Below are 26,954 nucleotides of genomic sequence, written 5' to 3'. Positions count from 1 at the left end.
TTCCATCACTTTAAATATGTCCTGCCACCCGCTTCTGGCTTACAGAGTTTCTGCTGAAAGATCTGCTGTTAACCTTATGGGGATTTTCTTGTATGTTATTTGTTGTTTTTCCCTTGGTGCTTTTAATATTTTTTCTTTGTATTTAATTTTTTGATAGCTTAGTATGTGTCTTGGCATGTTTCTCCTTGGATTTATCCTGCATGTGACTCTCTGAGGCTCCTGGACTTGACTATTTCCTTTCCCATATTAGGGAAGTTTTCAACTATAATCGCTTCAAATATTTTCTCAATTCCTTTCTTTATTTCTTCTTCTTCTGGGACCCCCTATAATTCAAATGTTGGTGCGTTTAATGTTGTCCCAGAGGTCTCTGAGATTGTCCTCAATTCTTTTTATTCTTTTTTTTATTCTGCTCTTTGTTAGTTACTTCCACTATTTTATCTTCCAGGTAACTTATCCGTTCTTCTGCCTCATTTATTCTGCTATTGTCCTTCTAGAGTTTTAATTTTATTTATTGTGTTGTTCATCATTGTTTGTTTGCACTTTAGTTCTTTTAGGTCCTTGTAAAACGTTTCTTATATTTTCTCCATTCTATTTCCAAGATTTTGGATCATCTTTACTCTCATTACTCTGAATTCTTTTTCAGGTAGACTGCCTATTTCATTTGTTTGGTCTGGTGTGTTTTTAGCTGGCTCCCTCATCTCCTGTGTGTTTCTCTGTCTTCTCATTTTGCTTAACATACTGCGTTAGTGGTCTCCTTTTCATAGGCTACAGGTTCGTAGTTCTTGTTGTTTTTGGTGTTTGCCCCCAGTGGCTAAGGTTGTTTCAGTGGGTTTTGTAGGCTTCCTGGTGGAGGGGACGAGTGCCTGTGTTCTGGTGGATGAGGCTGGATCTTGGCTTTCTGGTGGGCAGGTCTGCTTCTGGTGGTGTGTTTTGTGGTGTCTGTAACCTTATTATGATTTCAGGCAGCCTTTCTTCCAATGGGTGGGGTTGTGTTCCTGTCTTGCTAGTTGTTTGGCATAGGGTGTCCAGCACTGTAGCTTGCTGGTTGTTGAGTGGTGTTGGGTCTTGGTGGTGAGATGGAGACCTCTGGGAGATTTTCGCCATTTGACATTACAAGGAGCCGGGAGGGCTCTGGTGGACGAGTGTCCTGAACTCGGCTCTCCCACCTCACAGGCACACGCCTGACACCTGGCTGAAGCACCAAGACCCTGTCATCCACACTGCTCAGAATAAAAGGGAGAAAAAAAGAAAAAAGGAAAGAAAAATAAAATAAATTACAGTTATTAAAATAAAAAAATTATTAAAAATTTTTTAAAAATTAAAAATAAATAAGGAAGAGGAGAGCAACCAAACCAAAAAATAAATCCACCAATGATAACAAGATAACAAGTGCTAAAAAACTATACAAAAAAAAGAAAAAATGAACAGAGAGAACCCTAGGACAAATGGCGAAATCAAAGCTATACAGAGAAAATCACGTACAGAAGCATATACATACACACTCACAAAAAGAGAAAAAGGAAAAAATATATATATCATTCCTCCAAAGACCACCTCCTCAATTTGGGATGATTCATTGTCTATTCAGGCATTCCACAGATGCAGGGTACATCAAGTTGATTTTGGAGACTTAATCCGCTGCTCCTGAGGCTGCTGGGAGAGATTTCCCTTTGTCTTCTTTGTTCGCACAGCTCCTGGGGTTCAGCTTTGGATTTGGCCCCGCCTCTGCGTGTAGGTCGCCTGAGGGCATCTATTCCCACTCTGACAGGATGGTGTTAAAGGAGCAGCTGATTCGGGGGTTCTGGCTCACTCAGGCCGGGAGGAGGGAGGGGTACGGATGCGGGGCAAGCCTGCAGTGGCAGAGGCCGGCGTGACGTTGCACCAGCCTGAGGCACGTTGTGTGTTCTCCCGGGGAAGTTGTCCCTGGATCACGCGACCCTGGCAGTGGCGGGCTGCACAGGCTCTTGGGAGGGGAGGTGTGGAGAGTGACCTGTGCTTGCACACAGGCTTCTTGCTGGCAGCAGCAGCAGCAGCCTGAGCGTCTCATGCCCGTCTCTGTGGTCCGCAATGATGGCCGTGGCTCACGGCCATCTCTGGAGCTCATTTAGGCAGTGCTCTGAATCCCCTCTCCTGGCGCACTTTTGGGAGGTTTGAGGTTTTCTGCCAGCATTCAGTAGGTGTTCTGTAGGAGCTGTTCCACATGTAGATGTATTTCTGATGTATTTGTGGGGAGGAAGGTGATCTCCACGTCTTACTCTTCTGCCATCTTGAAGGTCTCTCTCTAGAGCTGTTAATATTTTAAGATAAACAGTGTGTTCACTTTCTGATGCTTGCATCAGAACTCTCAAATGTGTCTTTATCTCTGTAATTTATTGTGTTTTCAAAATTACCAGTTGCGGATTTTATGGTTTCAAAGTGATTAATACCAGAGATTTGCTTTTTCATTAATCTGATGATATATTTTGTATGTCAATGTGTCATGTAAATATAGAGAATCTTGTTGAGGATTCAGCAGCATAAAATTAGAGGAAGCCTCATATGGCACAGATGTTTCTGTGAGAGCACTGTTACTTTTTTCTTCTTAACATAATCATAGAAGAGTGTGGATGTTCTGGTCAGGAACATGGTGATAAGATTCCAATTATAACCAGATTTTTTATATAAGCAAAATATGGTTCATGATAAGACTGAAAACATTCATATACTGAAAGTAATGTTTAGATGAAATGATATAGTGATTGGAGCTGACGGAAGTAGAAATAGTCTCACATGAAATATAAGCCACTTTAATGTTATGTAATGAGTACATGGGGTGTACTATACTATTCTATTTTTGTGTCTGTTTGAAATGTTCCTTACTATAGAAGTCTTAATACGATGTTCAGAATGTTTTCAATAACAGTAGAATAAAAAAAAATACAAAGCGGGTCACAAAATGATAAATGCAATGTAAACTTGATGTATAAAATATAGAGAGGAAAGAATTAAAACAGTTCAAGATATAAATAATAATTGACTATTGAATGTGAAATAATATTTTTCTATATAATTATTTCTAAATTTTATGAAATTAATCTTAAGCACGAGATATAATTGGAAGCATTGAAAAAATTTAGTTTGCCTGTTACTCATAAGAAAGAACTGGAAGAAAGTACGTATTGATACTAAAGTCAATATTAAAAAGAAAACATATGAAGCAGAAACTTCCTTAATCATGTTACTACCATACAGTAGAGTGTAAAAGACAATCTTTGTTCAAAACAGAGCTGTGGGGATTCAGGTTTAGCCTTGTGGTTTAGCCTTTGAACCCTGGATTGAGTTTAGCCATTTTCAGTCTTTGTGACTATGGACAATTTACTTAATCCAAGTTTTCATTTCCTCACAATTGCAAACATACAACAGTACAATTATGCAACTGGACAAACAATAATATGACATACTTCATTGGGCTTTATGAGGAAGAAATGAGATAATCTGGCAAAGCACTTATTCCAGGGTCTCAAAAATGTTAACTAACAGTCACAGCATGGCCTTGTCAGTGGCTCTCTAGTATGTCATTCATACAATTTAATGTCTTTTTATTTTACTTTCTTTTGATGTAAAGTTAATCAGTATAACTGTTGGTAAGATTCTTTAATGCCTATGACACTTTGATGTGGTGAAGAAGGAATGCTAACCATTGTTTGCAATGTAATTAATGATCAGTCTATTAAAGTTTGCTATATAAAATCAGTTTGATGTAGAAAAATAATTTATTAAGATACTGAGAAAATTTTAGAAAGAATCTCTGGGGAAAAATTCTCATGTAGTTAATGTGGTAGATTAAAGATGGTTGCAAATTCCTTGTACTTATTCCACTGAGATGTGGAGTCTAATCCCTTCCCCTTGAATGTCAACTTGCCTTAGTGTCTTGATGACCAGTGATACTGTGGGGCTTCCAAAGCTGGATGATAAGAAGCCTTGACACTTCTGTCCAAGTCTCTTGGAATATTCACTCTTGGAACCCAGACACCATGCAGTGAGAAACCTAAGCTATATGGAGAGGCCACAAATAGATGCTCCAGTTTCAGTATCAACTCTAATTGAGCTCCTGGCTACTACTACTAGTCATGTGAGTAAGCCTTCTTGGATGTCCAAACCAGTTGAGCCTTCAGAAAACACTAACATCTACATCCATTTGATGGCAATATAAGAGATCCCATGGAAGAACTAACCAGCCTGAGCTAAGTCAACCCACAGAACTCCAAGAGATAATAAGAAATTTTTGTTTTAAGCCACTAAATTTGGGGGTTGTTTTGCCATGCAACAATAAAATACTTATTTAATTAAATTCTATTTTTAAGGATAAACGCAAAGATGTTATAACAAAGAGACCTGAAAATGCAATGGCTTAAATTAAGACACATGTGTATTTCTTTCTTATATAAAATTCCACCCTTTCTAGCTGGTAGGGCAGCTCTTCCATAAGGCCATTCAGGAAGGGAAGTTCCTGCTATCTTGCCCTAGGCCTAGAGTATTGTTCATTGCTCTATAACAGAACTTGGGTCACTGCACATCTGTGTTCCCACCTGCAGGGATAAAGAGGAAGTCCATAGTAAGCAGCTTGTCCTTAAGCTGAACATGATCCATAAATTGCAAACACAAATGTGTTCATATGCTTTTGACCCAAATTTAATCACATGGCCCCATTTAGCTGCAAGGAAGATTGAAAATGTTTGTATTTTACAGCTGGGAAGCCATGTGCCAGCTTAAAATCTGAGGATTCTTTTATTTAAAAAAAAAGAAGAAAGTGAGAATAGATACTGAGGAAGGCTAGCAGTTTCCACTAACTATGTCTGAAAAAAAAAAAAAAAAGTGGAAATTTAACCAGTTTAAAAGTGGAAATGACCAGCTTTCTTAAACACTTAAAAGAGGAGGCAAAACATACACAAATATGAAAGCTACAAAATGCATTACTTTTTAAAACTATCAGTGCTGTGGGTTTTCTCCTCATTATTTCTACCCTTATAATTTTCAGTCTGTTTACAATAATAAGTATTTCAATACTGTTCTGGATTATAACAATTTTACAAGACTTCTCCCAGTCCCCAACACACACACAATTATATTGTCTATAACCCACTAAGGGTATATGACTTGTGTTACCAAGCAGTCAATTCGTGGTCACCTCATAGGATCACAGTGATGCAAACCTGAGTGACTAATGATGAGTCTGAGTACTGGTGCTTTTCTTTGAAATCATGTTTTTAAAGTTTCATTTGGCCTACGTTACAAAATCCATTCTCTTGCTATTCCCTATATTATCCCAATGCACTAGCATTATGAGAAACATTTGTCTCTAATAGGATAGTAACATAATATTGTGTTGACCCAAAGGCAACAGATTTCAGATATCAAAATGAGGTGGAAAACAGATTGCCATACAGATATTTCAAAAAAGATGGTCCAAGGAGAACAAGTTAGAGACCTTGCCCAGATGGGGAACATAAAAATTGTTCAGAAACTGAGGACAGAAAAGAGTTGTGAGCTGTGTAAGGAGAAGTTCTTGAGCGACGCGGCCAAGAGTGGGGCTTGAGGGCTCTTCTCCCTTCACCGCAAGGCGAGAGAGAGGGGTTTCACTGGGATTTCTCAGAGAAGTTGCTGCGTGCTATCTGTAGCTAGGGGGTGTTGAAGTTTACTGTTAAACCTGCCAGAAAATGTACAAGAAAGCAGAGGCCTACACGACCTACTGCCAAACCAGAGTGGAATATGAGAAAAGGATTCGAGCATAAGCCAAGAAGTTTGCTCCCTCATAAGTAGCGACCTGTGGCATCGTAAAAAGGAAGGGATTGGTGTGGCAAGAACTTGTTTACAAAATTTTTGCAAATCTAACGTTGCTCTCTACAATTACTGGTCACCTGGGGAGGGCTGGGCAGGCACCATTTTCCATTTCCGCCACTGGTACAGTCTTGGTTCACTGAATCGCCCAGTTTTTCATACAGGGTCTCTTCCTTCACTCTTTTGTATTTTTGATTGTTAGGTAAAACTTGCATAGAAGCTCTAGAAGAAGAAGCAAAGGAGAAAGCAAAGGTGGCTGCATTGGGCAGTCCTTACTCCCTACGTTTTCAAGGCAAGGATGGATAACTACTTCCCATGAACCAGATGTGGAGCCACATAGGTAAGGATAAACAGATCTGGAGCCATTTTAAATGCTGCCTAAGAGGTCACCCTGGAGTGACAACGGGACCCTGAAGGAGAGAATCTCTGTTTATTGGGCCACCAGAAAAGCAGGGTTAAGGGTAGGGGAAGTAGCCAGCTGGAGGAAGATGGGTAGCCAACATCACACACCATGATTCTCACCATAAGCCTTGGAGGAACTCACAAAAGCATTCAATACCAATGAGGAAAAAACCCACCCACAACCTGCTTTAAGGATCTGACATGCCTAGGAATTGTATAGCCATTTTATAGAGTACCCGCAGATAAAACTTTTCACAACCCTATTTATACAGCTAGAAATTCAATCTACATTTTATAAATTAGTATGTACTTAATAAAAGATACAAAATACTCACATCTGTTAAAACTCTTCTGCTCACTAAAAATAAGTTTTAGATTAAGTATATCCTAATATGGTCACTCTTCTTTTATAGTATAACAACCCTGCAACATGTTCTACCTATTAATTTTTATCTTTTAGGCATCATTATGATTCATATCACAACCTCAACTTTCCATTTAACTATAATTATGATTCTGTTAGAGGTGTTTGATCATCACAAACTGAACTAGAAGCACTTTAAGCTAACTCTATTACCTTTTTGTATGCTGAGATTTTTTTGAAAGCATACTTGATTTCTAGCAAAACCAAGATTTTCAAACCCATATTGACTTTTCCCTACCCCAAGACATGGAATCAGCTACTTTTCGAAGATACTTAATGCCTACAAATGGAGAATAGTATTAGAGGTCAGATATATGAAGAATCCATATGTGGTTGCTCCCACTGAACATTAGTGATGGTCAGGATGATACTATTAGTGGACCACATGGGTCACAACACTGAAAAGAGATATTTTAAAATCATGAATTAAAACTAATATATGCAAATGTAATACTAACATTATTACATCCTTTTCAAATTTTTTCCAATATAAAAACTTCCAATTTATTTTCTTTAAAACATACTCATATAATTTTTTAGTCTCTCCCTTGAACTGTATTTCTCAGTTATAATCCATTTATATCTCACTGATCACCATCCTGTGGTCACTTTATTGACACGTTAACATGGGAATATTGTAACTGCTGTACTGGAATCTGATTCTCAGACTCTGGAGCCTGACCTCTGATGTTATACCTGGTAGAGACTAAAGTCTTCCCCCACGAGAAGTTTAAAATAAATGAGGGAAACAAGACAAATATTTCAAAACAAATCACCCAGTAACAAAATGCTAAAAAATGTGCAGTATGATGTAACACAATATGTGAGTTGGCTCTCCCCACTGCTGAGCACAAATGTGTCACATTTCCAGTAAGACCTCATACTCAATCTATTTTGCCCCCAACTATGAGTAGGAGTCATTTCAGTTGTTTTCTGAAAATCCTCTCTTCCAAGTCCTCTCCTTTAGCAGTTTGGCAGAACTTTATATATATGATCAGAATTGCTGCCCAAAGGTCTTCTATCTACTACTCTTAGGATCTTCTATTGGGAAAGCAGACAAGGAATCCTGTAGATATAATGAAATAACAAGGAGACTCACAAAGTATTATGGGTGCAGAGAGGATGGCCAACCAATGCATTTACAGGTTACTGCTCAAGGTTACTTGCCAGAAGGTAGGGCTCAGAAACTGAATCTACACAACAAGTGGAGATTATTCCAGAGAATAGGGATAGAGAGTGTATTTTAAGCAAGGGAAAGTATGGACAAAGGCCTGGAGGAAGTGGTAGTGAAGAACAATTTTGACTGTAGCTTTGACAGGAAAGAGAGAGATTCTGGATGGAGAGAAGAGATAAGTCTAAGAAATGGGAAGAGAAAGGTTTGAGAAGGCCTCCATGAAGGGCCTTCAGAAGCATTACTCTGCGTGTAGTGTGGAAATGTGTTTGGAGAGTGACAAGATCCAAGACAGGGAGACTGGAGTTAGAGAGCTGTTCTAGAATTCGAGAAACAATGGAGGTAAAACTAAGGTCGTGGTGTGGTAATTGCAAAAAGCAGAGCAATTTGAGACCTTATTAAGGAGCACAATGAACAGAATTTGATGGAATGATTAAGGAACAGAATTCAGGACAGCCTTCAGGCTGTTGTTTTGGGAAAGTGGGCATATGAATTTTTCTGTTTACAAAAATGGAAAAACTCAGAGGAGGAGCACGATGGGATTGAATGAGGGTGTGCATAGCACATCCAAGGGGAGATTTCTGTATGCAATAGATGGATCTAAGGGGAGGGTTCTGAGCTAGAGATATGGACTAGGTAGTCAGAAGCATGTAGCCTATGAGAGTAGGATTGCCAAAAGATAGTATATAGAGTGAGGAAATCAGAGGAGTAAGGAAAGGAGAGCAGAGGAGAGTCTAAGACAAAATTCTGAGCAACATTTATTTAAGGGAAGGTCATACAGAAAATAAACCACCAAGTTTAACCAAGGAAGTCAAGGGGAAACCAATAGTATGAAGTAACTGGAGGCAATGAAAAAATGTCCTTGTTGAAGGAAGAAGTGACCAACAACGTCTAATAATTTTACAAATTAAATTTCGGAAAGACACTACCATAAATTAGGAAACTCTAGGAGTCTTTAAAGTCAGTAGAGATGAGAGAGAGAAAGAAGGTTAAGGTGTGGATAAATATTCTAAATATAACGTGCAATGTCTAGAAACAATTATTACATTTTTTATTGTTAAAGGAGGTAAAGTTTTCAACACAAGTGTTTTTTAAAATTTATTTATTTTATTTATTTATTTTTGGCTGCTTTGGGTCTTCTTTGGTGTGCATGGGCCTTCCCTAGTTGTGGCGAGGGGGGTTACTCTTCATTACAGTGTGCGGACTTCTCATTGCGGTGGCTTCTCTTGTTGCAGAGCACAGGCTCTAGGCGCGCAGGCTTCAGTAGTTGTGGCTCGCGGGCTCAGTAGTTGTGGCTCTCAGGCTCTAGAGCACAGGCTCAGTAGTTGTGGCACATGGGCTTAGTTGCTCCGTGGCATGTGGTATCTTCCCGGACCAGGGCTCGAACCCGTGTCCCCTGCATTGGCAGGCAGATTCTTAACCACTGCAGCACCAGGGAAGCCCAACGTAAGTGGTTTAAAATGCAACAATGTGTTTTGCAATCACTGGCAATCCCACTGTTTGGTATGTTGGCTGGTTAGTGATGCAGTACATCCCAAAGGAAGACAGAGTTCATTTTATTGACAAGACTTTCCACAGTGTCTTAATCCATTTAATTAAACAGAAACTAGGTTTCCTTAACTGTGTTTAAGGTTAACCGCCATTTTAAACCCTTCTTATAAATTCTCAAAAGCCCACTGACCCACATTGCTCCTCTAAATTTGAAATTGAAATTAAAATAATTATTTTGAGTTAAAATTTCTAACTTTTAACATTATCCCCCATTTAAGCATGTCTTTTCCTAATTTCTGTGAAAAATGACACGTTTGAATCACATTGCTTACCTGTGTATAGAGTGAGTTTTTGGTGGTGGCAGGTGATATTAATCAATGTTAAAAAGGAATAAAAGGGCCTCAGATGCAACATAAATAGGAAATGATCAAATGCATCTACCCACATTTTTGCACTACCTCACCTCCTTATCAATTGTTCCAAAGGCAATTAGTCTAACAGAAAAGCCACTTCAAGGCTAAAATATCAAAGAACAAGTAACTAGTACAATAAAAGTTATTAAAGGTATTGAAATGATAGTGCTTTATTACTTCACAGATTATTAAACAGCTATTCAATATTTTTTTTCTAAAATCACCATTAAAATTAGTCATTAGAACCCTCAAGAAGCAAAGCCATCAAACTTCAGAAAGAATGATTTTCCATGGTTAAGTTTCCAAGTGAAAAGAATCAGTGATTCTTTGTGAAATGTGTATTTCCATGGAAATAAACCGCCATGTTTGGTTGGCATGTATGATATACAGGGTCCACTGTAAATTCTTCTCAATAAGAAGATACTCAGAATTTTCTAAAAAAGTGTTTTGCTTATCTGGTAAACTTTCTGGATACTATTAATAGCAGTTAGAACAAAGAAACCCCAAGATCAATCATAAACACCATTTAGCTGATAGTGCTGTGAACTAGGAAATTTTCCAAAATTTAATGAACAAAGCAGGGATCACAAATTCAGATACCTGCAGGAAACAGGAGGTTAGTCATCAACTGAGGAGAGGACCAAGTACTTCAATGCAAGCAGGATGATCAACAAAAGAACTCAGTACTGGGGATCTATACAATAAGGAGTGGCAGAGATTAAGTAAAGTAACATTATCTCAGTTTTCAATACAAATAATATTTTAATGCAATATATTTTTTAAAAAATCCAAATGAATGCAAAACAAGCCAGGATGAACAAAATATCAAAAGGCTAAATACAGAATTAGTCATAATGCCCTGCAGAGCCATGCTGAAACCTGAGGCAAAGGGAAAAATCGGTAAAACTGATTCTGTCATCAAAAATATTTGCTCCATATGAATGATTATAGCAGAATCAATTGTGCATGCATATATATATATATTTACAAAGCTATACTAATTTTATAAGTGATAGTCATTTATCTTGCATTTCAATGCCATTTTTTTGTACTTCATGAGAACTGATATTTTCAAAGGATAGCTAAAATGATGCTTTCGTTACTATCAAGGTTAGGGAGTCCAAAAGGAGAATCAATTCAACAACTTGTCTTTGAAGTTGTTTAATTATGTAGTATGATTCCTGCTTATTAGATACATCACCTGGGATTCATTTAGAGGTTTGCATCAAGAAATAATTCAGTAAGTTTATTGTTTTGCCCTATGAAATTACATGATATTTCTTCCCAAATAGGCAAAAAAAAAGAGGTGGTCATTAAACTTAATCTTCTAATATATACCCATTAAAACGCAGCTTTCTTTTCAGTTCAAGAGCATATCTGTTCTGTCATTGATCAAATAAAGTTAAGGACTGTGATAAATAATGGTGTTTAGAAAAGTTTGAAAATTTTCTATATCTAGCCATTTCACTTAAAATCAATGTTTACTAAGCCAGTCAAACTTTTAGCCTAAATTCTGAAATTTCTGATTCATTAAATTGTACCATCCAAGTTCAAATTCAACTGCAATCAAAAATCTCTTTCAAGTGTCTCTAGTTATACCCCAATAATACCAAAATATGAATTAGTTGAAATTCATTTGTTAACCACATATTTTTTTTTTTTTTTTTTTTTTTTTTGGCAATGATTTATTTATTTATTTTTTTATTTTTTTTAACATCTTTATTGGAGTATACTTGCTTTACAATGGTATGTTAGTTTCAGCTTCACAACAAAATGAATCAGTTATATATATACATATATTCCCATATCTCTTCCCGCTTGCGTCTCCCTCCCTCCCACCCTCCCTATCCCACCCCTCCAGGCGGTCACAAAGCACCGAGCTGATCTCCCTGTGCTATGCGGCTGCTTCCCACTAGCTATCTACCTTACGTTTGGTAGTGTATATATGTCCATGCCTCTTTATCGCTTTGTCACCGTTTACACTTCCCCCTCCCCATAGCCTCAAGTCCATTCTCTAGTAAGTCTGTGTCTTTATTCCTGTTTCACCCCTAGGTTTTTCATGACATTTTTTTTTTTAAATTCCATATATATGTGTTAGCATACGGTATTTGTCTCTCTCTTTCTGACTTACTTCACTCTGTATGACAGACTCTAGGTCTATCCACCTCATTACAAATAGCTCAATTTCGTCTCTTTTTATGGCTGAGTAATATTCCATTGTATATATGTGCCACATCTTCTTTATCCATTCATCCGATGATGGACACTTAGGTTGTTTCCATCTCTGGGCTATTGTAAATAGAGCTGCAATGAACATTTTGGTACATGACTCTTTTTGAATTATGGTTTTCTCAGGGTATATGCCCAGTAGTGGGATTGCTGGGTCATATGGTAGTTCTATTTGTAGCTTTTTAAGGAACCTCCATACTGTTCTCCACAGTGGCTGTATCAATTTACATTCCCACCAACAGTGTAAGAGGGTTCCCTTTTCTCCACACCCTCTCCAGCATTTATTGTTTCTAGATTTTTTGATGAGAGCCATTCTGACTGGTGTGAGATGATATCTCATTGTAGTTTTGATTTGCATTTCTCTCATGATTAGTGATGTTGAGCATTCTCTCATGTGTTTGTTGGCACTCTGTATATCTTCTTTGGAGAAATGTCTATTTAGGTCTTCTGCCCATTTTTGGATTGGGTTGTTTGTTTTTTTGTTATTAAGCTGCATAAGCTGCTTATAAATTTTGGAGATCAATCCTTTGTCAGTTGCTTCATTTGCAAATATTTTCTCCCATTCTGAGGGTTGTCTTTTGGTCTTCTTTATGGTTTCCTTTGCTGCGCAAAAGCTTTTAAGTTTCATTAGGTCCCATTTGTTTACTCTTGTTTTTATTTCCATTACTCTAGGAGGTGGGTCAGAAAGAATCTTGCTGTGATTTATGTCATAGAGTGTTCTGCCTATGTTTTCCTCTAAGAGTTTGATAGTTTCTGGCCTTACATTTAGGTCTTTAATCCATTTTGAGCTTATTTTTGTGTATGGTGTTAGGGAGTGATCTAACTTCATACTTTTACATGTAGCTGTCCAGTTTTCCCAGCACCACTTATTGAATAGGCTGTCCTTTCTCCACGGTACATTTCTGCCTCCTTTGTCAAAGATAAGGTGACCATATGTGCGTGGGTTTATCTCTGGGCTTTCTATCCTGTTCCATTGATCTATCTTTCTGTTTTTGTGCCAGTACCATACCATTTTGATAACTGTAGCTTTGTAGTATAGTCTGAAGTCTGGGAGCCTGATTCCTCCAGTTCCTTCTTTCGTTCTCAAGATTGCTTTGGCTATTCGGGGTCTTTTGTGTTTCCATACAAATTGCAAAATTTTTTGTTCTAGTTCTGTGAAAAATGCCAGTGGTAGTTTGATAGGGAACCACATATTTTTAGTTCACATGACCAAATATTTAATTCACTTAAATAATTTTTCAATTAGCACTGCATGAGTGTTACAAAGATTATAAATTCTTAGTTCAAAAACTCAATATCTCATGATTTGAGTTCATGACTCTTCCCATGAACTAATCTTAGACCCCAAGTGCTTTCAGGCACTTATTATATAAGGGAGTAGATAAAACTAATACACATTAACATTTAAATCATTATAAACAGTAATATAAGGAAGTACTAAATTTGATATAACAAACTGACAGATTATAAAGGATAGTCAACAAATCTTGTGTAGATAAAAATGATTAATATTTTTGTTGATGTGTTGTCTTCATATGATAACTAATTTAACTTTATAATTACCTAATAACAAAGGTAGTGTCATTTTCCCATTGTTCAATGAGGAAAATTAAGTTCTGGAAGTGTAAATGACTTGCCCAAGGCTGCTTGACTGCTAAGTCCAGTGGGTAGGAAAACAAGGATGTAGTGTGTGTGTGTGTGTGTGTGTGTGTGTGTGTGTGTGTGGCTCCGTATGTATACATGTGTGACTGTGTTTTGCATTTATGGGTGATGGGGAGACAATCACAAGTATATTAAATATAAAAAATCACAGGAAGATGGCAATGTGCATTTCTTCTTTTTATTTAATACCACCCTAATAATTCCACCCACCTCCTTTTTGAAGCTCTTGGGTATCTCTCCTTAACTCACATTAATTTCACAATTTGATCCTAGAGAACTGAGTAGAGATAGCTTTAGGACTTGTCGATTTAAAAGAAGAATCTTGGAACAGTAAAGTGAAAGTTGAAGCACAACTTTTAAGTCCAGCTCAGCTTAACATTAAGACTTTTAAAAGAGAGTATCAGACACCTATCAAACACCATCACTGACACTAACACAGGATCTGTGACAAATATAGTGAAACACATAAAGGCCTTATTGAAAAAATGAAAATGTTTACAACTCTTGACCATGTAGGACTATAAAATCAAACTACATTTTCACATTTACTATTGCAACCTTTAATGAAAAGTCATCATTTCTTGAGATCTGGAAACTATTAAAGAAAAAAAGGGAATTTTATTAATATAAAATTAGAAAATTAAATAACTTCTGAGGGAATTTCTGCTATGTCCCTATAACATCATATCTTGTTTTCAGCCAATTTCCTCATTGGAGAAAGCTTACATGCAAACTCAAGTAGAAATATAGTTACTAATTTGGTTTGGCTTAACATTCATGAAGCACTACAAACCTTCTTGCATTATCACAAGAAGCTTGTTGGGGGAGGAAAATGATGTCTTAGAAAGTTGAAGAAGAGACTAAGTCATGCTAGAGTCTTACAGGGGGCCACCATATTGCAGACCTCAAGAACTGCTATTTATATTGTTTTCTCTGTTTGCCCAGGTAATGTCTATTATAGAACACAAAGATCAGGCAAGTTTCTTAATTTCTCTTTTAATTTGCTGTTATTTGAGATGAATGATAACTATCTTTTGGGGTTGTCTGAGATGTAAATGAAATAACATACAAAATAGTTCTCATGGTGCTTACATAAAGTACGTACCCCAAAACTTGCTCCTTTCCTCTCCACTCATTCCTACAGGATGCCTGCATCTCATGGAGCAAATCTTATCACTTTTGCTACCAGATACAATGCAAATATCTTGGAATCTTTGGTTTGTTACAGCCACTGGAGCTCAGCCAGTCACTGGTCTATTTTTGCCTAAGATGAGTAAGAAATTCTATCACTCATAGCAGAGGAAGCCAACAAAGGTTTTCTTTCCATTAAAAAGATAATATGCTTTTAGGTAATCATGTCACTCCTATTTAAAGCAGCATATCTCTTCAAACATCCTTTATTTTCTTTAATTTATTGCATTAGAGTTCTGCTTTATCTTTAGGTATCTGTGCTAGACAAAGGAGAACTGTCTAGATTGGAGTGTCTCTGTTACTTCTGATATGAATAAATATTGGACTGACTGGAACATGTGCTAATATCAGAATCCCAAATACTTCCTTAAACACCATATTATGAAACTTCGTGGTTTTACATATATATTTTTCCACTGTAATTATATAATGACTAAGCTTGGTTAGTCAAAAAGCATCCTTAGGAATATTGCTTGCCTTAGAAAACTACCTTTGTGTTGTATGAATGAATGAATCTGAACATTTTAAAAAGATAAAAGCTGATAATGCCAAATAAAAGATGACTTTAGTTAATCCAGTGGGGATGAAAGTCACATTTTCATTAAAATCATACTTACTGGTTGCTGGGCTAAGTTTTCTTTTTCTACTTTTAAAGTATTTTTGCTTGCAAAACAATACAAAAAATCCTTAAAAAATGAATAAAATAATGATACATATCGATTCCTGTAGAGTTTTATTTCTAAATAAGAGTATACAAATTAGAGTTCATCATGCTGAGCCAATAATTTCTTACACTGGTATGAATTAAAATATTATTTATTAAGCAACTTGTGTCAATTTTCATCTGTGCAATGACTCTCATGTAAGAATACATAATAGAGAAGCTACAGTTGAGATCATTGGTGGCGTCACTGGGATAAAAGTCCCAAAGTAAATTGGAAGTGATTCTTTGGACAGAAAAAGAAAACTCATAGAAAAAGGAATATTTGGTGACTATAAGCAAATTTGGTAACTCCTCCTCTTTCCTTCCTGAGTAATTTGGTCCTAATGCCCTGAAGTCACACAGGACAAACTAGGCATCTAGGTGGAGGCAGGGCTCGGTGTGGAGTCTTGAGGACCAAGCAGGGTGAGGAAAGCAGCTATGTGTCAGCAGTGACCAGTGTAGGATGTCAAAGTCCAACAGAAGGAGAAAGGCAGGAAAGCCTAAAATGGGGAGTCAGAGTCTGAGTAGGATGAGGAGTGTACATTTGCAAAGGGATGTCTTGTCCGAGTCTAGGTGGAGCGATGAGGCTAGCCACACATGGAAAATATTTTGATGTGGGTAACAGAGCCCAAATAGTAAAGGATGCATCTGCTTGAAGAGGAAGCCAGCTATGGGTGTCAGAGGGACAACGGTACAGAGGAGACCTCCAGCAGTGCAGACGTTCCAATGTGAAGAGGGTGCCTATACAGAGGTGTCCTGAAGTGGGGAGCAGTTAGAGTCTGAGCCCAGTGAGATGGGAGTTGATGAGGGTGGTGGGGAGGGGACAGCGTGAGAAATCAGAACCTGAGCAGTGAGAGTGGGGACGGGGTACAAGGGTGGTGGGGAGGGGACAGCGTGAGAAATCAGAACCTGAGCAGTGAGAGTGGGGATGGGGTACAAGCAGCAGTGGGAAACTGGTTACATACCGGGGTATCGAACAAATTAAAGATATTAAGGTTAATGGAAGGTAGATTGGTATTGCTAGAGAAGGGAGCTGCAAATACAGAACTGAAGAAAAGTGGAATGAACTCTGTGGTTTGGAGTTAGAATTGAAGGTATTGATATGAAATGTGTGGTTTTCAATACATGTTGATAGATTTACTTATAGACATAAATATGTGTGTATATGAAATATGTATGAATGTGTATACATATACTCTAAGTTCTGTCCACTGAGACAGTCTGCAAATAATGATAGCCCGATAGCAATGAGTACATCTTCCACTCAAACGTCAAACCTGGCTTCTAATTATTATTCTCCACTTGGAGGAACTAGGGTTCCTTGGAGAAATGGCTGAGTTCAGCTTGGGCAAGGAGAATGCAAAAGGAACCTGGAACATCATTTTATGCCAGAAAACAAGTACATACTCAAGAATGATAGGAATATGTCAAGAGTTCACAGAAGCTAGCTTGAAGGGTCTTCACTGGACAAATCTGAAACAAGTTGAGCATCAAAGTAAATAATGATAGTAATGTCCTGTGACCCACTGAATAAAATTGGAAATCATGAGTTCATATTAATATTCCCAAAGTAACAAATGAAAACTTTCATGAGGAACTGGATACTTACATATTTTAAAATACATCCCCACCATACACTTAAGAATTAAAAAAATAGTAAGTTTTTGGTGGAGAAGACTGGCAGATACCACCCCTTAATCAAGGGATCAAAGTATATATTAATAATATTTAGAATATTAAGATCTGTACCACATAATATAATATAATAAGTAGAATACAATATCACTTCTGTGATATTCCTCTCAAAGATGTACAACTTAAATCATGAGTAAACATCAGACAAACTCAAATTGATGGATAGTTTGTAAAGTAATAGGACTGTAATCTTTGAAAATATCAGAGATTAAAGAGACATGAAAACAAAGTACAGCACCTGATTATGAACTGGAAACTTTGCTGTAAAGGACAATATTGAAATTGGCAAAACTGGAATGGATCTAAGGTTTAAAAGGTAGAAACGTATCGGCTCTAACTTCCTAATGTTGTTGGTTGTATTGTGATTATGCAGGAGAAGGTCTTTGTATGAATAACATAGTGGAATATTTGGAGGTGACTGGGCATCAGGTTGGCTACTTTTCCTCAAATAGTTCAGGAAAAAAATTCTTACATTGTACATGTAGCTCTTCTGTAACCTTGATATTGCTTCAAATTTAGCATTTATTTTTAAGAGAAGAGCAAAAATCTACTAACCTAATTTATGAAGCAAGGGTCTCAGAATGTACTGACAGGTGTAATACAACAGTCAGTCAATTAACGTTTATCTGCTGAGTTTTCACATGGGTTCCAGCAGTCTACATGACAAGACGTGGCTGCTAATTAATCAAAACTAAGACAGAAATATATGGAAATAGTGGATCACTTGATATATGTATACTGGCATTAGATGAAATCAGCAGTCAAGAAGAAAGTGACCCATGTGACCTGGAAAGGACTCCAGGTGAGATAATCGGTACAGGCAGGATTTCAGGGTGCAGAATGAGCATGGGTTCAGCAAAGGATGGTCAGGACACCAATATGACAAAGAGCAGAGGGTTTGCAATGGAAAGTAGTACAAGATAAAGCAAAGGCAGACAGAACATGGAGATCCTTAAAAGTGATATTAAGGTGTGATGGTGAGGTGGGTAGCTTGCTACTCCAAGCAAAAGACCCACCTTAGCAGCTAAAATCAATTAGAACAAAAATCTATAATTGCCTTCCTCTTGATTAGCTGGCAACTAAAGCAATAATTTTCAAGTGTCTTTCCTCAAAGGTAATCCTATTTAGAAGCCCAAAGTATACAGCAGATAAAAATGAAGTTGCTATCATTGAATATAGAGTGGGAAGCCCAGAGCCTGGCCTCTTGACCTGTCTTTGCAACTATGACCACTGACATTCTGCTGAGGAAGACCTAGGACTCAAGGATCTCAGATGGAAGATCACTACAGTAGAGCAGTCTGAAGAGGATCTCAGAGGTATTTATACTTTGAAAGGTGCATCTTCAAGTGGAAGGGTCCACAATAACAAGCATATATGCTGTTTCTCTTTATCTCTACGCACTAATGTATCAGTTTGCACACAAACCACCCATTCTTACTTCTGCCTGAACTTTCTAGGCCAAATGGAGTTGTTTTAATCAAGAAACTTTAAAATCTTTTCTTTCTCCATAAAATGATCATTTGGCACCTCTCTGTAGAAATATATATGGAGATAATACATTTAGCATTCAGTTAAATACTTTTGAATCAAATATATCAAATTATTTTCTCTATCAGGTAGACATAGTTTATGAAAATCTGGTTATATAGTCATTACCTTCAGAGATCTTCTTGAAAATACATGAGACTCTGGTCCTGGAAGAGACCCCTTAACTGATTCCAGATTTCAGCACCCCAGAGTAATTACAAATTATAGACTAAGGTTTCTTCAAACTTGATATAATTAAAATAATTTCAGAATATTAAAATTACAGAATATTGGGAAAAATATACTCAGAAATAAAATAATATTTAACTGTAATTTCCTCTGAATAAAGTAATTTTCATTTTTAATAGGTATTGATAAAATATAATAGAGTTATCAAATATAGACTATTATGTTTAAATTTTCATTTATTTGATAAGATCTTAAAATTGAGTCAGAACTTTTAATTTATCTAAGCCATAGTTGGGAAGTGTAAAAATACCTGTAGCTAAAATTGAAACAATGCACTGTATTAAAACCATCACAAAATGTTAATAATCTTGAGGTATCTTGAAGTTTGTATGTCTCTGTTTATACTTCCAAAATCACAACTATTAATAATTATGTTGACCACTGAGTTTCTTGCCAATCCATGTTAGCCAGATTTTACAATTTCTTTGGTGTGTAATTCTTCTTCCCTAATAGATGCAACATTTCCATTGTCAGATCATCCTAAGACTTAATCCTAATGATGGGCCGTGGTGGTCAAGGAAATGTATGAAAGCAGGTGCTGAAGAAGGAGAGCATTGTCTTGTAAAACACTTACCTCACTAGAGGTAAGCAAGGGAGGTTTTATCTTCCAACAAGGGGAGCAGGTCAATTTTGCAGACCCAGAGGGTTCAGGAACTCAAGGAATTGAAGGATTTTCAGTGCATCTAGCCTAATATGCCCCGTTTCAGGTCTCAGGATCATACTTTCTCCCTATCAAAGCCATTACCGGTGATGGATACTTTCCTAAGCTGAGAACAGTTTTCTCTCTTTCATAGTCAAGTACCATGCCTGGTTTTCAGATCTGTCTTTTCTCTGGCTTCAAGAGATGAGAGTCTCTTTAAATACTGCCAACTAGACTCTCTACCTTTCATACTTTGCTTTAAATTCATAATGAATAGATCTGAGCTTGTCATTTTCTCTTTTCTACACACAAATAGTGTTTAGCAATAGCTACTCAATTCCAGTAATACTTACAGTTAACCAGTTTCCTCATAGTTCTCAAACGTCATAGACATTGACCAGTTAATCTATGCCCTTCCACCTGCATCTTATCTAAGTTCACCATAGGTGAAAGTTTTAGCAATCACAAAACCAAAGCAAGCCACAGACTATCAACTCTTCACCTACCAAGTGATCGGGCTCTCACTGCCATCCAGCTAGTGAATTATCTAACCCTAGAGTCCCACCTTTAAAGCCTGCTTCCTGGCACCAATTTCAGCACTACCTCTGTTAGGTTCTGTGTAAATAATTTATTGATTAAGGATTCTCAGGAGAAAGGGAGTAAGTGAAACAGTGTAAGGTAGAAAACAACAACAAAAAAACAAACCAAACCAAAACAAACCAGGATGTGGTCTCAGCTAGAGACTAGCTTTAGTGTGATTCCATGGCAAGTCTGAAGCACAAATTGCATCTTAGAGTTGGTTCTACATTGGGCAAGGGAATCAATCTGGCCCATTTGTCAGTTTTCAGCCTCTGGCTGCCAAGGATGGAGGGTAGGGAAGTGGAGCTACAACCTCCTATGTAATGTTGTATCTGATTCAGCTGTGGTTAACCCTCCTGGGAAGGGCCAGCTGTGAGTTTTCAGCAACCAGTCCTTGTGACTACTGTGGGGTAAGAGCTCCAGCCTGGTAAAGGAGATCTGGGCCACTCCACGGTTCAAACCAGGATACTCTTGAGAGTAAAAGGGACAGCTACTGATAAGCATGCAAAAAAAAAAAAAAAAATCAAGCATAAACCAGATGAAGACCATCCCAGGCAAACAGGAATGTATGGCTCATCCTACCTCCATCCCATTACTCCCTTGCTACATGGAATACAGCACTGCGTATGCAAAGGCCAGGTTTCCCTAAAGGACATGCAGCCTTCTCCACTGAGGTCTAGGGGCGAAAGACCCCACATCTCCTCTATAAATCTTCCCCCATGGGCTTGGGCTTGATGTAAGGGTGGAGATGATTGAGGGACTGATTTCCTTTCTTTTACTCCTCATTACAGTCCCTCAAGACCAAGAAGAGAATTGTTTACTTTATACTGGACTACTGAAAAGTTTTCATCAGAGAAATAAGGATTATTCTTCATTTAAACATAAAATAAATTCAAGCCCATAGTGTAACACTTTGTCAATTGAATGTTTTTAAATGATATGTCCAGAATCAAAAGGAAAAAGTGCAATAAATCTTTAAAAAATGGTATTAGACGTGCTAAGGTTACAACAAATGTTAAAAAATAAAGAAATCTGAGATGGGGTATCTTTTAAAAAGACTACATTCAAGGAACCAAAGGACTTGAAAGAATTGTGAAATGTTAAAACATGTTTTAGAAGTTGCAGATGTGAAGTCAGTTTTTAGTGTTTCCAATATATAATTTTAAGACATCTGTTTCTGGGAAAATTTTATGAGAAAACAAAACATAGTAGGAAAAAAATCGATTTTCCAAATCCATGAAAAACAGATCCTTGCAAAGAAAAAGAAAAAACATATATGTATTTAATACTGTTTCCTGGAAGTTTACTTAGAAACTAGGGAGAAGTATTTTCTGTTGAAAGGCAGCGATTCTAACTTAGGTGTGAGAGTTTAAGGCAGAAGGGTACACATTTTGCAACTTGTCACCACATTCGCAAGGCTTCATTGTTAATTCTCAGAGTTCTCTCATCCTCAGTGAAAAATTACTAGACAAATCTACGAAACTAGTGCTGTTCTGATTTTGAGTGAATTATCTGATCAAATCACAAGAATGAGCAGTATGTTGTTTTTTTCGGTTTTTTTAGTTGAACTGGTATTTTGGGATGTTTAAGTGTAGAAATAATATTTAACAGCTTTGCTGAGATTCAGTTTGACAAACAGCAAGCTGCACATGTACAATTTTTGACCTATAAGTGTACCCATGAAAACGCACCACAATCAAAATAATAAACACATTCAATCATCCCCCCAAAGTTCTTCCTACCTCTTTGTAATCATCCTCCTTGTCCCTCTCTGGCCCTACCCTGTGCCCCCCAAAACCTCTTATCTTTCTTCTGTTACTATAGGTTAATTTGCATGTTATAGAATTTTATATAAATGAGATCAGACAATATACACTCATTTTTCATCTGGCTTCCCTCATGCCATATAATTATTTTAAAGTCATCCAGTTGGTACATATGTCAATAATATGTTTCTCTAATATGCAATTCCATTGCATGGATATACCACAATTTGTTTATCCATTCAACTATTGATGGATATTTGGGCTATTTCCTTTTTTTGGCTATTACAAATAAAGTTGCTGTGAATATTTATGTGCAAGTCTTTGTGGGCACATATGCTCTCATTTCTCCTGGGTAAATACCTAGGAACAGAATGGCTGGATCACACAGTAGATGGATGCTTAAGTTTTAAAGACACTGTCATACTGGTTTTCCAAAGTGACTGCATATTTAACATTACCACGAACAAATTAGGCAAAGATTTCTTACCTACAACAACAAAACCACGATCCATAAAGTTTTAAAAAATAATAAATTGGATTCCATTGAAATGTAAAACTCTATTCCACAAAAGACATTGTTAAGAGAATAAAAAGATAATCCACAGATTGAAAGAAGATATTTGTAAATTCTATATCTGATAAATGGTTTATATACTGAATATAAAAAGAACCCTCAAAATTTAATAAGAAGAAATAAACAACCCAATAAATAAAACAGGTGAAATATTTAAACAGACACTTCACCAGAGAAGATATGTGGGTGGTAAATATGCACGTGAAAAGATGGCCAATGTTATTAGTCACTAGGGAAAAGCAAATTAAAACCACAATGAGACACTATTACACATCTATTAGAATGGCTTAAATTAGAGAGAGGGACCATATCAAGTGATAACAAGAAAGAACGAGAACCCTCATACATTGCTGTCTATTAAATGTCTATTGAGCAGATAATGTGTTAGGTTGTATGAACACTTGCTATATTCCTGACGCAGAATAGTGTTAATCTCACTTCGTTAACAGTGCTTTCTCCCTAAGGAAGAGGAAAAGAATTGATTTATCTCATGGAGTACTTTTAGGTCTTACTCTACTACAACATATGGAATTATCCATGCCTTCATTTTTGAAACGATTTATTCCTTCTCTTCATTGGAAACTTTGTTCTCCCTTCTTGAGTGCCCAGTCCCCAATTATCTTTAGTTTAGTATTTCTCCTCTTTCTGTCCATTAAATATTGCTGTTCCTTGGGGTTCTGTCCTAAACATTGTTCCCCTCTTACTCTACAAACCCCATGAGGCATCTCACATCATGCAGTCTCTATACTGCAATGGCAAGTGCATTGGCAATTTGTAAATGTACATCCTTAACACTGAGATGTCTCTGGAGATTCTGATCCACCAGCTCCACTAAAGTGTCCCACTGGCAACCAAAATGCAATATTACCAAGTTGGTGTTCACACATTTCTATGTCCTACAAGTAGGCTGCCTCATTGTTCTCTATGACAGTTAATAAATTTCCCATTCATTCAGCTCCCTGAGACAAAAATCCAACTATTATCTTTGACTTCTTCCTCTTTCTTGCCCTTTTATTTTGTTGATGCTACTCCTTAAATATTTAAATATTACCTCTACTCTCCCCTCCTTTCCATTTCCACTGGCCTAACTACAGCCTCCATCATTTTTTGCCTGGACTTTTTTGATAGTCTGATCACCTTAATTCTGGTAATGGGACCTCCAATCACTTTACACATTGTGGTCTGATTATTCTAAAAATCAAATAACTTTTAAAAAATTTATTATTTTTGGCTGCTCTGGGTCTTCATTGATGTGCATGGGCTTTCTCTAGTTATGGTGAGAGGGGGTTACTCTTCATTGCAGTGCATGGGCTTCTCATTGCAGTGGCTTCTCTTGCTGCGGAGCACAGGCTCAGTAGATGTAGCTCGCAGGCTCTAGAGCACAGGCTCAGTAGTTGTGGCGCATGGGCTTAGTTGCTCCACAGCATGTGGGATCTTCCTGGATCAGGGCTCGAACCCATGTCCCCTGCATTGGCAGGTGGATTCTTAACCACTTGCACCACCAGGGAAGTCCAAAAAAATTAAATAACTTCTATCAGTCTACTGCTTCAAATATTTCAACGACTTCTCCTAGCCCTTAGGATATAGTCCCTTTAAAATGATAAACTCTTTATAAACGGTAAAAAAAAATAAAAACAAAAACAAGTAAATTAGCCTTAGACCTAGCTTTACCTTACCTATTTTTCTTAATATCTTCTCTCATGCACTGTATTCTCAGTCCTACCAAATTCCTTCCTCAAACCTTCTATATTCTCTTTTATTTCACAGCCTTCCGTAATTTGTTCCAACTACTTGGAACACTTTCTTAGTTTTTCTTGACCTCTTTGCCTTCTGAACTTATATATAACTTCTACTTATCCTTCTACATAATTATCTTGGTGGTCATTTCCAACAGGAAGCCTTCACACATCTTAACAATATTTGGGCAAGTTAGTTGTTTGCACTGTGTGCATTCACATCACCTCAGACATGATATCTAAAAATTATAGCTATATTGAGCCATCTGAATCAGAAAGTACTGTGGGGACAAGTATCACATCTGCCTTTTCCACAACTATATCCTTATGCTTAGAACATAATATGCATTTAATTGATATCAGTTTGCTTGAATGGATGAATGTATTAATAAATGAATACAGAAATGAGAATCCCTGTGCTCACAGAAGGGAGGCTCACAGAGAAGTGGAAAGACAAAAAGAAGTTAAAGGGTAGGAATGAATGTGAGCAGAAACAAAGATGAATAAGCATTTGGTAGATGGCAAAAGGTTTGTCTAATCAGCTCTCACAAATAAATACAAAAGCCTTTGCTACCCCTACTTCAAGGCAGTCTAATATGACTCTGTTCACATTTGAGCATGTACACTAAGCTTTAGGAGTAACAAATTAAATGCAGCCAGGAAGCAAAACATAGACAAAGAAATTCTAAATAATTGCCCCTAATGACATTGGTACACACCACAGAAAGAACAGAGGTTGGCTGGAGGTAAGAGAAAGAGGGAAGCTGTCTGATTGAAATATAGTAATCCTAAGTGAACAAAAGCATGGCATGTATTTCTGAGCCAAAAGAAGCTCACCAACACTAAGTAAATGTGCCTTCTTGAAGGCTTTATTTTAAAAAAGAAGAAAAATACACAAGATATCATTTTCAATGGTAAGTTTTTTTTAAAGAAAAAACTTACCATTATCTTATTAAAATTTGACCCAGGATATCAAACTATTCAATGTATTATTGTCCTTTCCCAAACCTTTTGTTTATTTTACTCAATCTTTTTACTTCTATTGAACTTAAAGTTCTGCCAATATTTTCAAAGATTCCAGTGGACCATATGTTCTTCAGACAAACCTGTAGCACTCAGTTTTATTAAATATTCTTTGTATATGAAACCATACATTTGATACCTGACTTTTATTGTTTATTGGGGATAATTTAAAAGTGCATTACCTGTAGGATAATTCATAATAATATGAAGAATTCTATAGATTTGGAAAACAGGAAATGGAGGACTGATGCCTTTTCCTAGGAATTAATCAATGATGAGTGAATGAGTTCAAAGATTATGTGGCAAAGGGGCAGACTAAAGGTGCTTGGCAGGAAGAAGACTTACCTACTAATCTTTGTTTAGTTGAATTGGTAAATACTGTTGAACTTCTCTTCAGGGAAAGAATAAGTCCTAGAAATGTTTACCTACAGATATTGGCAAAGCTAATCCAAAACTCTGCCTTTTTTATACAGACACAAGTCCTTGCCTAGACTTGATTTCAGGCTGATAGAAATATTTTTTAAACACTTGTTTGTTCAATACAAAACTATCTATGATTATTTCTTCCAAATCTACTTTGCTCATTGCCATAGTTTTCCTTTGATAGGGTAACCTAAATACAATATATAGAGATATTTTCTTAGTATCCATATATAGATCTGTGCTCTAATATATGTCAATGTCATGTTGAATTTGTCTATGAAAAAATACTAGTGATTCAGCTGAAATAATGAGCCAAATCAATTTTATAGTGTTTTATATAGAAAGAATAGCCATCTGATTCAGCATTTTATTTTTTTATTGGTATTGTGGAATGTTGAGGGTTAGGGGAGGGAAAGGAAGATGAGGTCTCCATGCAGGAGATTAAAGGTCCAGCCTGGAGTCCATCAGCAATGAAATCAGTGAAATCATATTAATAAGCTAATGATAAAATATCCATCTAACAAATTCATAAATTTTAGTCATATTTGAGACCTAGTAGTATTAATGCTACTGTTCAGAGTCACTCTCCAACCTTCTTTTAACTGTTGTTTTATAGCCTACATTTCCCCAGACCATGATAGCTGGGGTTTTACATAAACACATGTTAATGGTAATTGATCAGCCACTGACTTTCACTCCTACCTGCTACTGTGAGACCATAACTTTCCTGCAAATGCCACCCTCCATATTTACTTCCAGACATTCATTAAAGAATATTTCAAGTTTGCTTGTGTACAAAGTTTATGAGATACCACATGGCACCACCATCATCTTACTATTTAGCTCTAGACCCCTCTCTGGTGATGCAGGAAGTCAGGGACTGTGTTTTTATTGCTCACAAGCTGTCCTCCTCTGTCCACTGTTCCACCACTACCACCCCCATACTCTGAAGCTCTTTCAGGCACAAACCAGTGCTGAGTTTGGGGTTCCTCAAAGTCTAAACACTGTGCTAGTTTCTTTTCTTCATTTTTATGCTATCCTATAAATGACCAGGTTTAAAAAGAAACAAGATAAAGATTCTAATTCTAAAATGATAATATAATAATTTTAATGTGAAAGGTACTAGATAGGTTAAATGGCAGATAAGACATAGCTAGAGAAGGAAAAATAAGTTCAGAGAGAACAGAAAAGAGAAATTACACTTAGTGCAGCATAAACAGTTAAAAACATGGAAAGTAT

At 36.9% G+C, this 26,954-nt stretch overlaps 1 long non-coding RNA gene across 1 annotated transcript in view; it reads right to left on the bottom strand.

The window, feature by feature from the left end:
- LOC113617610 (uncharacterized) overlaps window positions 1–26,954 on the bottom strand; it is a 177,031-nt gene that overhangs the window by 11,231 nt on the left and 138,846 nt on the right. Inside the window, exon 2 of the long non-coding RNA XR_003431716.1 lies at window positions 10,319–10,412. This is a non-coding gene — a long non-coding RNA (uncharacterized LOC113617610). The remainder of the gene's footprint in view (window positions 1–10,318; window positions 10,413–26,954) is intronic.

Source organism: Aethalodelphis obliquidens, unplaced genomic scaffold (genome assembly GCF_003676395.1).
Source record: "Aethalodelphis obliquidens isolate GAN/ISIS:26980383/991018 unplaced genomic scaffold, ASM367639v1 scaffold4, whole genome shotgun sequence".
Lineage (NCBI taxonomy): Eukaryota > Metazoa > Chordata > Mammalia > Artiodactyla > Delphinidae > Aethalodelphis > Aethalodelphis obliquidens.
The sequence above is the reverse complement of the archived record's forward strand: the minus strand, read 5'-3'. Positions and strand labels throughout refer to the sequence as shown.